Raw genomic sequence first — 14,454 nt, forward strand, 5'->3', positions numbered from 1 at the left:
GAATTACTCTTTGAATGCGGCACCCAGGGCTGAGAGGCACTTCTCAGAGAGGCCTGTGTGCTTTCCTTCTTCTAAACCCTGCCGGTGCCCAGAGCTTACACCCTCATTCGGACTTTACAGCCGTCTTGGGTACAGGGAGCAGACGAGAACAGGTGTTCAGATTTATATTCTTCAAGCAGCCCCTTGAGGCTCATTGAGGACAGGTCAGTGAAGGAAGAGGCTGAAATGAAGCCTTGCACCCCCCCAGTTCTCGTGCCTGCCAGCAGACAGCTGTTCCAGCCCTGCTGCCGCTCATGAAAGCATAACTGAGATTCAATGAAAAATAATTTAATAGAGGGTTGCTTGGAGCAGCCCCTTACTTTGGAGATTGGCTGAAACCAAGGCACTTGGATGTGTTGCCATCGCTGTGAAATTTTCACCTCCAGCAGCCTAAGCAAGAATGACCTATTTTGAACGTGACAGCCCATGACACTTCGGCGGCGTGAATAATTTAATAGGTGCGAGAGCTCTGCCAACGCTGTGATATTACAGCAGCCCTGCCTGCCTGGCTAATTATGGAGGGTGACGGCGCCCCATCCCGTTGTCACAGCTTCTCTCCGAAGCTGCCAGGGACGTGAATTGTGTGTGAGCAGAGAAGGAAAGAGGGGAAGTGGGGCCAAGCCTGGTCCCTGCTACCAAAGAAGGCTTTGTGGGTCGAACAAGCCCTGCCGCAAGAGTCAGATTTCCGCTTTCCCATCTGCAAAGCGAAACTGTGCGGGGCCCACGGGGTTGGAGCTTGTATCCAGTATCCCCGATCGATCGCGGAGGTGGAGGCTGGGAAAGGGTGATTTAGGAAGGAAAAGAGGCACTGGATGCCCTAGCTAGCAGGGAGAGCTAATGGTTTCCAGGCCTCAGAGAGGAGATACCAGCCTTTTAAACATGCAGCTGGACTCCCAGCCCCAGGAGCAGGAATATGAGCTGAGTGGCTGCAGAGAAGAGTGAACAGCTAGGAGGAATCTCATTTGTGGCTTCAGAACCTTTCCCTTGTGTTCTAAGCCACCTTGATCCTCCCTTCAACTCTCTCCGGCTTTGCTTAAATGATAGCGACAGCCAGTTAACCTCAGAGACCTGTTTCCGATGTGAATTGGACTCCAGAATAATGTCCATGAAGATGGTGAAGATTAACAAGCAGCGAAAAAGTTTTAAGTAAAATGGTTTCTAGGTCTGTAATTCCTCCTAAAATCACCTCCTGAAGTTAACGGTCTCAATTTCATGCATTACAGAGGGATCAGCCTTTAGAAAGATTTGTACATTGCTGGGGGACAATAAGGAGAAAAGAAATTGAACAGGATTATGTGTAACAACAGATCTTGCCTAAAATTGAAAGAGAAATGAAAAAAATTCAAGGAGCTACATAAAGAAAAAATATTTTTAAAAATATGAATGACTGGCTAAAAGCATATTTAAAACTTTTTTTCAATAGTCAATAGGCTGTTATTAATGTGAATTACTTAGGGGAGTATTAGGAAATGGATGGCTGGCTCATATGAGAATAATTCCAAGAAAGTTTATTTACAAAGAGATGACTTATGGAGGTCTGAATCAGTAGAGTGTCGGGGAAGCAGTGGGCAGAATGAAGGCAACACGACCTGGCTCCAAAGGATGGGAGAGGAAGAGGTTTCTAGAACCTGCAAAGAGAGAGAACTATATAGAAAGGCTGCCTGGGGTTGGGGGGGAGCAGTCATCTTTTGTGAAAGGGTACAGCCAGCCCAATGTGACCTCAGAGGGAGGAGCCTCAGAATTAACATCCTCACCTCACTCCTTTCCCCTCTTCTAATCTCTTTTGAGGCTCCCCATTGGCCAAACCCTACTGGGCATCACTGGACATTGATTGGTCCCTCCGTGGGGAGCGCCAGGGCAGACAGCAGCAGGGGTGATAAAGGTGGAGAAAGAACAGGAAAGGGCTGCGTGGGACAATCTGCAAGCCACAGGGGCCCGGGGACACAATATAAGTAAATCACCTTGGAGAACCGTACAGACAGATGTCCTCCTTTATGTTTCCCCTGATAATGGGAGAAAAAGGAAAAAGATTCATTATGAAGTGAAAGTCAATTTAGAACCTTAAGGAAAGCCTACATGTCAAGCTCCTAGCGCTGTGTGTATACGTGCATGGCGATAGTCTCCAGTCACTTCTGCATTCGTTCTGCATTATTTTATCCTTTTAATGTCTTTGTGCAACAGTATTTGTTCAATTGATACTATTTACCTTCAGCCTTACTGGGTTCAGAGCTATAGGAATTTGTAAAGTTAACATTCTACCAAAATGTTTGTCAGTCTAGAGCAGAGGTTCTCAAAATATAGTCTGAGGAGCCCTCAGGTTTCCCAAGACTCTTTCAGGGTGTTCCCCAAGGCCCTTAACAATTTTTAAAAATACAAGAGGATTTAGGTTATGTTATATAAATAAATATGAGTTTTTTAAGTATTGAAGTGTAGTTGATATACAATGTTATATGCTACAGGTGTACAATATAATGATTCATAATTTGTAAATGTTATGTTTCATTTATAGTTATCAAAAATACTTGCTATATTCCCTGTATTGTATCCTTGTAGCATATTGTATACCTAACAGTTTATACCTTTTAACCATGTTTCCCTCTCCTCTTACCCTCCCCACTGGTAACCCCTAGTTTGTTCTCTGTATCTGTGAGTCTGCTTCTTTTCCATTATATTCACTAGTTTGTTGTATATTTTAGACTCCACATGTAAGTGATATGCAGTATTTGTCTTTCTCTGTCTGATGTATTTCACTTAGCATAATGCCCTCCAAGTTCTATACATATAAACATATATATACATGTATACATAAACTATTAAATAGCTGGTCTAGATTACATTATTGTGTAATGGGGCTTGACATCAAAAAATTGGGAAGTGATTTTTATAAATTAATTATTGCAGAAAATGACCACTCCTTGTAATATAATAGTAATATACGAGAAATCCAATCTCAAGTTGTTGGACAGAAGGGGGTTGTTTGCTCCATGCAGGACATATTTTATTTCCTGTCAGCGTTGGACATTTTGCTGACTGTCTTTCACCCATGCAACTTCCAGGTCACTTGGTGCAGAAGCTGGAAGTGGGGGTGAAGGAGGGGTTTAAGACTGGATCATGTGCCTGAATGCATAGGCCTGATTTCAGACCTCCCAGGCATCCACTCCTGGGACACACTAAAATGCTGAGGGTGTTGGCCCAACTAGTTTCCCATTGTGCAAGCAGATATGTGTGACAATGGTAAGAAAACAACAGCATGAGATGCCTGCTCCCTTGAGGACCTTATCATCAGAAGCAGACACGGGCAAGGGAGAATGGGGTTCTGCTCTCAGCAGCTCAGAGAGTAGCGAGCAAGACTCAGCTGTCATTTATTAGGTTGAAACGTACTTCTATAGGTCCAGCTCTGATGTCAAAAAATACAGGCTTGTAAACATCCTTTTTCCAGGGGATAAGATGACAGAAGGCAGCAGGGACACTATGTGCTCTCGTTCCAAACATAGTCGATAGTTACTGATGATTCTCTACGCTCTTTAATATAGAAGTTACAATGCTGTAAGTGGTAGTAAGCATAGTTCCTGACATCAAGGAGTTTATAAACTGATGAGGAGATTCGTACCAAATATTTAGGCTGGAAGGAAGGTGTGTGATAGGGTCTTATTCAGGGGACACACAAGGGACTTGCAGGAGGATACAGGCAGAATGTGGAGGGCCAAGGAAGGCATCGGGAAAGGAGGCAGTGTTTGAACCAGGCTTTCTGGCTAGGCAGGGTTTTTAGAGACAAACCTCAGAGGTAAAAGAAAACATGATGGGCAATTCTCAGCAGAAAGTTTACAGGCAGTGGAAATGGCCTGAGCAAAAAGGCAGAAGTAGAAAGTATCAAATGTTAGAGCCCAAGGAAGCTTGGTGATCAAGTGGTTCAAATCCTTTATTTGACAAGTGAGGCCCCTGAGATCACAAGGGTCCAGATTTGTCCCGAGTTTACAACCCGCGTGTTTCAACTCAAAGTCCAGCACTTTTTGTAAGGCTGTTTCCCGGACACCGTCATGATAGGAAGAGCTAAGGCTTAGACTGGGTGCTGCGGAGAGATGGGGATGCAGCTGAAAGGCTTTTGGAAACACACTGTAGTGCCACGAGGGCCGGGCGCCTGTTGGGACCTTACCCAGACCTGTGTGTCCCAAGGTAAGCTCTGAGACAACCATAGCAGAATCGTCAGCATGCTTGTTCATATGACTGAATTAAAAAATCAAAATCTGCATTTTAAACTCCATCTCAGAGTGATTCTTATGCACTCCATAAACTAGAAAAATAGAAATAAAGGAGGGGAGGAGGAAGGAGCGGGTGGGATGTATGGAGAGAGTAACATGAAAGCATATACATTTCCATATGTAAAATAGATAACCAATGGGAATTTGCTGTGTGACTCAGGAACTCAAACCAGGGCTCTGTAACAACTTGGAGGGGTGGAGAGGGGAGGGAAGTGGGTGAGAGTTTCAAGAGGGAGGGGACATAGGTATACCTGTGGCTGATTCATGTTGATTCATTATCCTTCAATTAAAAATAAATACATTGAATTATAAAAAACAAATAAAAGGGAATAGAGAAAAATTGGTTATAGCAACAAGTGAAACATTAGTAGAGGTGAGCAAGGGGGGAGGGTAAAGAGTTATAGTAGGAGAGAGGAGTTCTAGCATCTTCCTCTTTCATGGCAGCATTCCCAGTCATGATTTGGCCTTGCAGTTGGGTGACCAAATGCCTATGGGGGAAGGTCATAAGAGTAGAGAAGGAATTTCAGAATCAGGATGTTAGATATGCTATTCACTTGGATATTAAACATCATAGTTCTGAAGAAAGATTCGATCTCAGCTCTATCTGGCTACCTCTCTCCAGGACTAGTTAACTAAACAGAGAGTAAAAGCCCGAATGCACCAGCATCGTAGGCAGAAGGAATACATAGAGAAATACAAATGGATAGAGGTGCCTAGGTAAAAGCAGATCTCTGGCACCTTGCGGTTAGAGCACTCACTTCACTTCATAATGGCAGTAGGTCTTCAGACATGTTCTGAATCCTGCATTAAATATCTGACGCTCTAAATCAGGAAACAATTGGCTGCGCTTCAGATGCTCTTCTGCTTTCTTCTAATGAATTGTGCATTTACTAAGATTGATTGGTGGTGCAAAGAACAGAGCCTGGCATGACCAATTCCGTCCCCTAAACAAAATCTGGCCTTAAATATGCCCATGAGAGGAAAACAATGAAATTCAGTTTTCAGAAAAGACCCTTTTCAGTGCTGCTGAACACCCTGTTTTATGGCACCAAAAATAATCACAGTTCCCATAGCACCCATAATACTTCCTCTTTCATAACACCCACCTCAGTTATTTACAGCTGTCCTTACAACCAGGCTCCTCAAGATGGGTTCCATGACTTTCCTGTTTATCTCTGTGGTTCCTGCCCTTATCAGAGTGCCTGGCACCTGAGTTGAAATAATAGCTATCATTTTTCCCTCCTGCTGCTGCTGTTAAGTTGCTTCAGTAGTGTCTGACTGTGTGACTCTCTGGACTGTAGCCCACCAGGCTCTTCTGTCCATGGAGTTTTCCAGGCGAGCATACTGGAGTGGGTTGCCACTTCCTTCTCCAGGGGATCTTCCCGACCCAAGGATCAAACCCATGGCTCTTATGTCTCCTACATTGGCAAGCGGATTCTTTACCACTAGCACCACCTGGGAAGCCCTCATTTGTCCCTGCTGCTAAGTCATTTCAGTTGTATCTGACTCTTTGTGACCCCATGGACTACAGCCCACCAAGCTCCTCTGTCCATGTGATTCTCCAGACAAGAATACTGGAGTGGGCTGCCATTTCCTTCTCCACCATTTGTCCCTTGGGCTGTTAAATTAAAATTGATGCATGGATAGGGACGGTGTTAAACTGTTGACTGCTTTGGAAAAGGTCATTTATTTCCATTGGTGTGAAAGCATGACAAAGTCTTACACTAGAGGAGATTTCTATAATACCCCCACCACCAGTGCCTAATGAACTCTGGGCTTCACTGTTTTCCTGGATGAGGTTTCCAGGGCTACACCAGTGTATCTCTGAATGCTTCAAGTGGTGAAGTTTTTGAGACAGAATTAGAGAGCCCTCACCAGAAATTAAATCACCCAGAACTTTGATCTTGGGCTTCTAGTCTCCAGAAGAGTGCGAAAACACATTTCTGTTGTCTAAGTCCACCCCGTATATGGTATTTGTTATGATAGTCATAGCAGACTAACACAGTGGGGAAACAGAAATCTACTTCTCTTCAGGGTGGGTGTTAGACCCTGCTCTTCCCCCTAGACTTTTCCTAGGTAGTCTATTATAATCTAATCTGGTTAGTGATAGACTACTAATGCTAGTAATACACTACTAATGCTAGTGAAGCTAATCTGTAGTAGCTCTTACTTCTCCCAAGACTTTTTCTGCATAACTGTACTTCTTTCCAGGCTTCTTTCTCTAGAATGAGGTAAATGGAGAAATGTTTGGAACCACTAGACTCTACATAATTAACCATAATACAAAGTGGCGGTTGCCCAGCATCTCAGGAGATGTTAAGATCTAAGATGCTGTGAAAGTTCTGAAGTGAGAATGCAGGGAAAGAGGCAAGAGATCTGGGGGAAACAGATACAGACTAGAGGACTGAAACTGGATCTTAATGAATAGATGTGGCTGTTAGGAAATGGGGTGAAGGCTATGGGCATGGAGATAGGCTGGGGGTGGGGCTGACGAAGGAAATAAAAAGATCAAGGTAAGAGTCCAGGTGTGCTCCAGAAAGGCAGAGTTATTCATCTTTCATTCACTAATTAGTTGCTCAGCTCTTGCTCTGTGCTGGGGATACCACGATATATAAGGCAGAAACAGTCTCTGCCCTTATGATCTCACACTGCATGCACCACCTGGGGAGCCCTATGAGCTCACAGTTCAGTGAAAAAGAGACACGGACAACTAAAAAGGTAAAGAAAATCATTTCAATTCACAACTGGTGCTATAAGACACAGCACATTAAAAAAGAAGAACTGAGGGGAAGAATATACTTAAAGATGTAGGCGGTCAGGGAAGACCTCTCTGAGAAGTGATTTGGAACATTTAGGGAACTGAAAGAAGGCCGACCTTAGTGACCTGAGGTTAGTAAAAGAGAGGCTGGAAACATAAGTAAGGCTGAAAAGGATCGGCTCACCAAGATCTTGTAAGCATTGTCATGGATTTTTGATTTTATTTTATAATAAGTGAGGAATGAAGGCAGAGTTTTGAGCAGGATAGCGACCACAACATAATTTTTATTTTTAAAGATTACTCTTTCTGTATGAGTTATCTATTGCTACCTAACAAATTGTCACAAATTCAGCTGTTTAAAACAGCACGTGCTTATTATTTCACAGTTTCTGTGAGTCAGGAGTTCAGGAAAAGCTTCAGGTTGCAATCAATGTGTTTTCTAGGGCTAGGGTCTCATCTGAAGGCTTGACTGAGGAGAGATCCACTTTTGAGCTAATATGATGGCAACACTCCATTTCTGTGAGCTACTGAACTGAGGTTCCTTGTCATATGAGAGTCTCCAATATGGCAGCTTGCTTTATCAAAGCCAGCAAGGGACAGATTCAACTAGCAAGATAGACATCAAACTCTTTTATCATCTAATCATGGAAGTGATATCTCAGCCCATTTGCCATATTCTATTGGTTAGAAGTAAGTCACTAGGTTCACACTCATGGGGAAGGGATCACATGAGGGTGTGAATACTAACGGGTGGGAATCATTAAGGACCATCTTAAAGTTGTCCCACCACAGTAAAGAATGGATTCTAGGGAAGAGCAAAGTGTTATCGAGGAGATCAGTGATACAGGCTAGAAATGAAGGATCCCAGAGAAGGATGGTGGTAGTAGAGGTGGATAGAGGTAACCAAGAATGAGAACTGTCAGAGACAGAGCAACAGGTTTTGTTGGTGAATTGAGTGTGGGAAGAAAGAAGAGGCATCAGTAATGACTTCCTGATTTCTGGCCCTCTAGCAGTGGGTTGGATATTGGTGCAACCAATGGTTAAGATGGTTAAGAACAGAGGAAGATCAGTTTTGGTTTATGAGGAAGAGAATCAAGAATTGGCCAGCAAGAAATCAACAGGAATTTTAAATAGGTACTCAGATATTGGATCTTAGAGGAGAGTTCTGAGTTGGAAATGTAAATCTGGGAATCTTTTTTTCTTTTTTTTTAATATTTATTTCTTTTGGCTGTGTCGGGTCTTTGTTGTGGCTCACTGGATCTTCGTCGAGACATGCAGGGTCTTTCATCACACCACGTGGGCTCCGTCTTTGCAGCGTGGGAAAACTGGGACTCTTTAGCACAAGAACATGACTTAAAGCCCTGAATGAATAGATGAGACCCCACTGCAGGGCTCTGAATACCCATCTAAGATGTTTATGTGTATTTAGAACTCCATTTAGTCCTCTGTAGAGTGCCTCAACCTACCTTTAGAACCACTTTTTGCTTGCCCTAATTCTAATTATCTTTTAAGGAGGATATCCAGGTTCCATTCTCTCCCTCCTGCTGGTTTTGCTTACTTTGGTGGGAGGAGGGAAGAGTGTATCTTCTGATTTAATCCTACCTGTCCTTGTGGTCTATTTTGCCATTGTCTTAAACAATGTCATTCAGTCCCCACACTTAATTGGGGTATCACCATTTAGGTTGTAAACTATTTGAGTGGGGCATGAAGAGAGCATTTGTTTTCCCCCCATCCTTTTCTCAGATCTCCACAAATACTTATTGTATAAATGAATGTTTCAATAGCAGTTTTATTTATGGCCACTGTAGTAGCTATTAAGAGGCCAAGAAATGCTGTAGGAGTTGTGGAGCTGTTTGGACCTTTGTGACTCTCAAATTTATTGAGGCTGGAAAGGACTGGGTTGGGGGGGTGGGTCATGGAATAGGTAAAAGAGAAAGGAGGTAGAATAAGGAAATAGCTGCAAAACCTGGGCTCAGCTGTCAAGTATCAACAAGGATACAATAGGGATGAACCCAGGTCCAGGCTGAAGGGAAGAAGGGTATATGACAGACAGGATGGTAGGGCCACCATCATCCAAGTTTGCAAGTGTCAAAATCCAGCTTTTGCACAAGTATCTAAAGTTTACTCAATTGTGTCACCTTGGACAAGTCACATTAACTCCCTTGAATCTTGGTTTTCCCATCCATGAAATGGGAGCATTAATACCTACTACAGACTTATCAGTCAGTTCAGTTGCTCAGTCATGTCCGACTCTTTGCAACCCCATGGACTGCAGCACACCAGGCCTCCCTGTCCATCACAAACTCCTGGAGCTTGCTCAAACTCATGTCCATTGGGTCGGTGATGCTATCCAACCATCTCATCCTCTGTCATCCCTTTCTCCTCCCATCTTCAATCTTCCCAGCATCAGGGTCTTTTCCAAGAAGTTAGTTCTTCGAATCGGGTGGCCAAAGTATTGGAGTTTCAGCTTCAGCATCAGTCCTTCCAATGAATATTCAGGACTTATTTTCTTGAGGATTGACTGGTTTGATCTCCTTGCAGTCCAAGGGACTCTCAAGAGTCTTCTCCAACACCACAGTTCAACAGCATCAGTTCTTCAGCGCTCAGCTGCCTTTATGGTCCAACTCTCACATCCATACATGACTACTGGAAAAACCATAGCTTTGACTCGATGGACCTTTGTCAGCAAAGTAATGTCTCTGCTTTTTAATATGAAAACTTATAGTCAGGAAAAAATGATACAGTGCTTGTAAAGTATCTGCTTCAGTGAAAGTCGCTCAATCATGTCTGACTCTTTGTGACCCCATGGACTATACAGTCCATGGAATTCTCCAGGTCAGAATACTGGAGTGAGTAGCTGTTCCCTTCTCCAGGGGATCTTCCTAACCCAGGAACTGAACTCAGTCCTACATTGCAAATGGATTTTTTACCAGCTGAGCCACCAGGGAAGCGCATCTGCTCCAGAGTCTAGAGTATAAGAAGAAAACCAATGAACAGTAGCGTTCAGCATCCTAAGGATTATGTCAAGTCAAGCTAACTCACTAGGGGCACATATTGACCAGAATACCAATTATTGAACACATACGAGGAATAACTTGCCAGGAAGACTGGAATGTTCGTATCATGTGGTCAACACATTTTCTCTTCTGAAGGAAAGTCTCTTTGGGAAAAATGAGTGCTGTTAGGAACTAGTCAGTTGGAAGAAGGACAGAGGGAGGTGGGTGTGTGGAAAAATCCAGCTGTCATGAAGCATGCAGCCTGTCAAGGCACTCACTGCTCAGGCTGCCCTCCATGGTCTAAGGCAGTGACCTGGTGACCAGGGCTTGCTCTTGGGTGCCCTTTCTAGGCATCAAGCACACTCTGCTCCTCCTGTTGAATCCTTAAGTCAGCTATGATGTAGCTGATTAGGGTATGGTTTGAGTGTCTCAGAACCCAGGTGTGAGGATGCAGTCTCCTTATCACCACTGGGTAAGGACACAGTGTCCTCAAATGTTCTCTTTTCGTCCATATCTAAACTCACTGAGTCTCATCCAAGTTGGGAACAGGGATACACCATTCTATTTAACATACTCTAGGTACACAGTTCATTCAGGATGATGACTTTACAGATAAGGAAACTGAGACCTAATAAGGGATTCCCTATTTAAGAAAAGAGGCAAGACCTTGTCTCTGGGTCTTTGTACACTCCCAGGATTGGACAGTTTCCACTCCAAAGACTCTTTCCATGGAATGTCTTTGCCTGCCAGCTCCACACTTTCCTAAAGAAAACATATTATGTATAGTTCTCATCTGCCAAAACAAAACAAGACAATTCTGTTTCTCCCCATTGTTATAAGATCTCGCTGCTCAAACAAGCTCTAGCCGAGAGCCCACACAAAGCAAACGTCAAGGGGGCTTTCCAACACGACTCTTGCCAGGGGCAACCAACTTCACACTCACAGACACACACACACACACACACACACGCACGCACACGTCACCGATGTCGCCCCAGCGCATTATTTCGATGCACAGCCTCTCTTCGAAATTCCAAAAGGTTAGCTGAAAGAGCCTTTGCTGGCCTCGGCTGTTCTCCCGTCTCCCTCCAATGCCCTCGGTCCCCTGCGCGAATTCCAGGGATAACTCCAAAGCGGTGACACCAGCCCGTGTCAAGGACCACGGCGTGGCGGCGATCAGCTGGCCGCCGACAGCAAAGAGCAGCCTTTGGAGCTGGGCTGGAGTAACTGTCAAGCAGCTGGCTCCCCCGCCCCTCCCCGCCCCGGCGACGCCGCGGGCCCCGAGCCCGCCCCGCCCCCGCTCTCCCCGCCCCCCGCCCCCCGCGCGGCCGCCGCCGCACTCGCTCCGCGCTCAGCCGGCCCCGCAACTTCAGCCAGCGCCGCCGCTGGCTGCTACGAGCTGAGGCAGGAGGTCGGCCGCCGGGGCCGTGGCCTGGACGCTCGGGGTCCGAGCGCGTCCCGCGACCCTTTGTCCCTTTCCCCGAGTGAGCACGCTCAGGCTGTCTGCAGAGCCGAGGTGAGGGCGGCCCCGGGCATTGCATTGGCACGGAGGCTGTTATTCTAAGCCAGAGACCTCAAGTGTCCCCTTGTCATGACAAGGAGCCTTCGTCTTTAGGTATGTGCACCTTTTTATTTGTTCTTTTTTGCTTCTGATCTTGCTGACAGTCCGGGTGAGGTCTGTGTGGCGAGGGTGTCGTCGGCTTGAATAAGTGTCGCCTGTTAAGGAGCCCTTGGGACCGGGGCGTCCTTGGTTTCCTCCGCCTGGGAGCGTTCGGGTCTTTCATGCCCACAGGATAGAGACGCTAAGTTGCTGGGCAGTAAAGGGACACAAGCACTTTTGCAGGCAGAACGGAGGGATGCCCAGGAACGTGGCAGGACCGGCCCAGAAGGTGCTGAGGGGCCCGCGGCATTGCCCGGGGACTGAAGCGTTGTTTCTGGGGCGAGGACGCGCGTGGCTGGACATTAGGTGTCCGGGGAGGGGGCTTGGTGCGAGCGCTTCGGGATGCAGGTCCTAAGATACTGGTTGCCGCCGAGCGACTTCCGGCACTGTCAGTGCCCACGGGGAGTCCAGCTCGCATCTGGGATTACAGCCTCTGGGATGCTAACTTGCCCCCAGGCTGCCCGTATTCAGCTTGGCTACGAACCAGCGTCATCCCTCCAAGTCTGGATTCCAAACTGGCAGTGTGGGGTCGGGGAATGAGAACTGGGTGGGGAGCAAGAAGGAGAAATGTGTGGCACTGATGCTGATGAGAGTCTAGAAGGGATAAGGAGTGTCGACGCACCTAATGAGGAGCACCGGTGCAAGTTTCTGTGGCGTGGGAGATGGTCTAGGAAAAAGAAGCATCTGCACCTCTGTTACCGCGAGACCGTAACCTCCTGTCCCCCTCCCCCAGGATGGTGGGGAGCGCATAAAGAGCCTCAGTCTAGGAGAAGGTAGCGGCTGTTGGAAATGAGACCAGCGGAAGCCATCCAGATGTTAAGGTGGGAGAAGCGTTGGGCCGTTCGCTCGTGCGAAGTGACAGCTCCCGCGGGAGCAAGAGAGCAAGTGGAAAACCGAGATAACTGGACGGATTTTTATTGGGGGGGAGGGGCGGGGTGGTGCGGAGGGGATGTTGGCAGCGTAGAGGGTCCTTATCCTGAAGATACCAACGTGTTGCTCGAGTGAGTGACAGAGAGGAAACGTTTAAGCTTGGGGGCCAGGGGAAACAACCATGATTGTCTTGGAAACCAGTCTGGATCTGTCTTTTCTCCTCCCTCCTCAATTGCTCTCCACTCTCCACTCACTGCCAAGTTCTAGGACTGTGACCAATCGTCCCCCACTCTTAAAGAGACTGTACTTGTGCTCTGTATGGGACTGGGCATCTCCTGAGCCTTTGCCCCTTTGTTATCTGACACGTGATCTGTTCTTCCTTTTTGTTTCCTGTCACGTTTACCTGGCTCTGAGTATGTTCCTCTAGTCCTAGCCACCCCCTAGTTTAGTATACTCATGCTCACTTACTTCTCCTCTTACTCTTGCTTCTCCAGCCTTTTGGAACAGCCTCTGATTTTTCCCTCTCACCCCCACTGTCTGCCTCCTTTGTGTCTCCATCAGACTGTTATAGCTGCTGTTCCAAGCAGGGGATGTCAGCTGTGAACTCTTCAAGAATGAACATCATCAGGCTACTCTCCAGTGGTTAATTAGGAAGCAGCCAGTGGCTAACCTGCTGTAGGAACAAATTGCAGGGGTATGTCTACTCAGGGGAAGAGCCACTAGAGGAAAAGGCCTCCCTGCTGTTCCCCACTCCTCCTAGCCCAGCCCTTGGGGTCAGCCTCTTGTGCCTAGCTCCCCCTGCCACAGAGATGCTGCCAAATCCTGGCTCTTCCCCAGGAAGCTGATGCATTTGTCTGTCCAAAAATCTGCTGCATCCAAACATCTGAAAACCTGAAGAGTGGAGATCTGTTTAAGTTAAAATGTACTGCATATGTTGCTTTTCGAAAGGCCCCCCAATGGGTGCTGCTTCTCTCTTCCTCTGCCAGTCCAGTGTGAGATTTTGGTTTTGAATATTTTATCTTCAGTATAAATATAAAGAAATACCCAGCTAGAGTGAGGAAAAACTAAAAGCCTGCACTGGGGACTTGCCTTGCCTGGAATTCTGTGTACTCGAACACAAATGCTGGCAGTGGCTCTCTTCTTTCTGTTGAGTGCAAAATCGGATTCTTTCCAGCAGAAAAGGGACACATACATCCCTCTTCAGGGGTGACCTGGAGAAACCAGGGGGCCTGGGAAGGAGATATTTATGTCTGTGGGTGTCACTTCAAAATTCTACTCTTTACTATTGAAGTCCATTGACTTGGGGCCCTTCTGATGACAGTCAGGTGTCCTACCCTAAGCCTGAGGTTGCTGGGTGGATACATCCCTAGTGTGGGAAAACCCCACAGCCCAGCTGTGATACCAACCATGTGCCCAGTTGTGACTATAACCAAGTCCCTTCTCTGCTGTATTTTGGGTTAATTCATGTATTATTGACTCACCCCTCAGCGTCAGGAGACTAAAACACAGACAGAGGCCGTTCTGGAGGGTGAACAGCGCAGCCTGCACTTTTCATATTAAATAGTAGAGTTGGGTGAACAACCATCCCTTGGGCTGAAGTGTTTGCAAACCAGTGTTTTATTTTACTGCTCAATGCATTCAGTGAGTTGGGGAAAAAAGATAAAAGGCTGTCTTGTTTCTGTTCTGAAAAGAAGTCAGAGGTCTAAACTCAGTTTCTTCCTTTTCTTGGGAGGAAGCGTGGTAGAAGTGAAAGTCTTGTTTTGTTTATACAGTGGGTTCTCGGGGCAGTGGCAGATATTTGACTTTCCACGTGGGCCTCCTCCGCCTCGGTGGCCATGGGCCGGGCCTCGTGCTTGGTAAAGGAACGGCTCC

General features: G+C 46.3%; 1 protein-coding gene across 8 annotated transcripts in view; it reads left to right on the plus strand.

The window, feature by feature from the left end:
* Nucleotides 1–14,454, plus strand: part of RIPOR2 (RHO family interacting cell polarization regulator 2) — a 212,199-nt gene that overhangs the window by 117,107 nt on the left and 80,638 nt on the right. For 2 of the 8 annotated variants that reach the window (XM_086370011.1, XM_086370017.1), the window contains exons 1-2: nucleotides 11,375–11,667; nucleotides 12,446–12,533. The exons of 4 other annotated variants lie outside the window; for them this stretch is intronic. The gene's annotated coding sequence lies outside the window, so the exon portion shown is untranslated. Of the gene's footprint in view, nucleotides 1–11,351; nucleotides 11,668–12,445; nucleotides 12,534–14,454 lie in introns of those variants that run through there. 2 more of the 8 variants (XM_086370009.1, XM_086370015.1) reach the window with 2 other exon arrangements.

Source organism: Bos grunniens, chromosome 23 (genome assembly GCF_055505025.1).
Source record: "Bos grunniens cultivar Pamir isolate PY7600 chromosome 23, Bosgru_T2T1.0, whole genome shotgun sequence".
Classification (NCBI taxonomy): domain Eukaryota; kingdom Metazoa; phylum Chordata; class Mammalia; order Artiodactyla; family Bovidae; genus Bos; species Bos grunniens.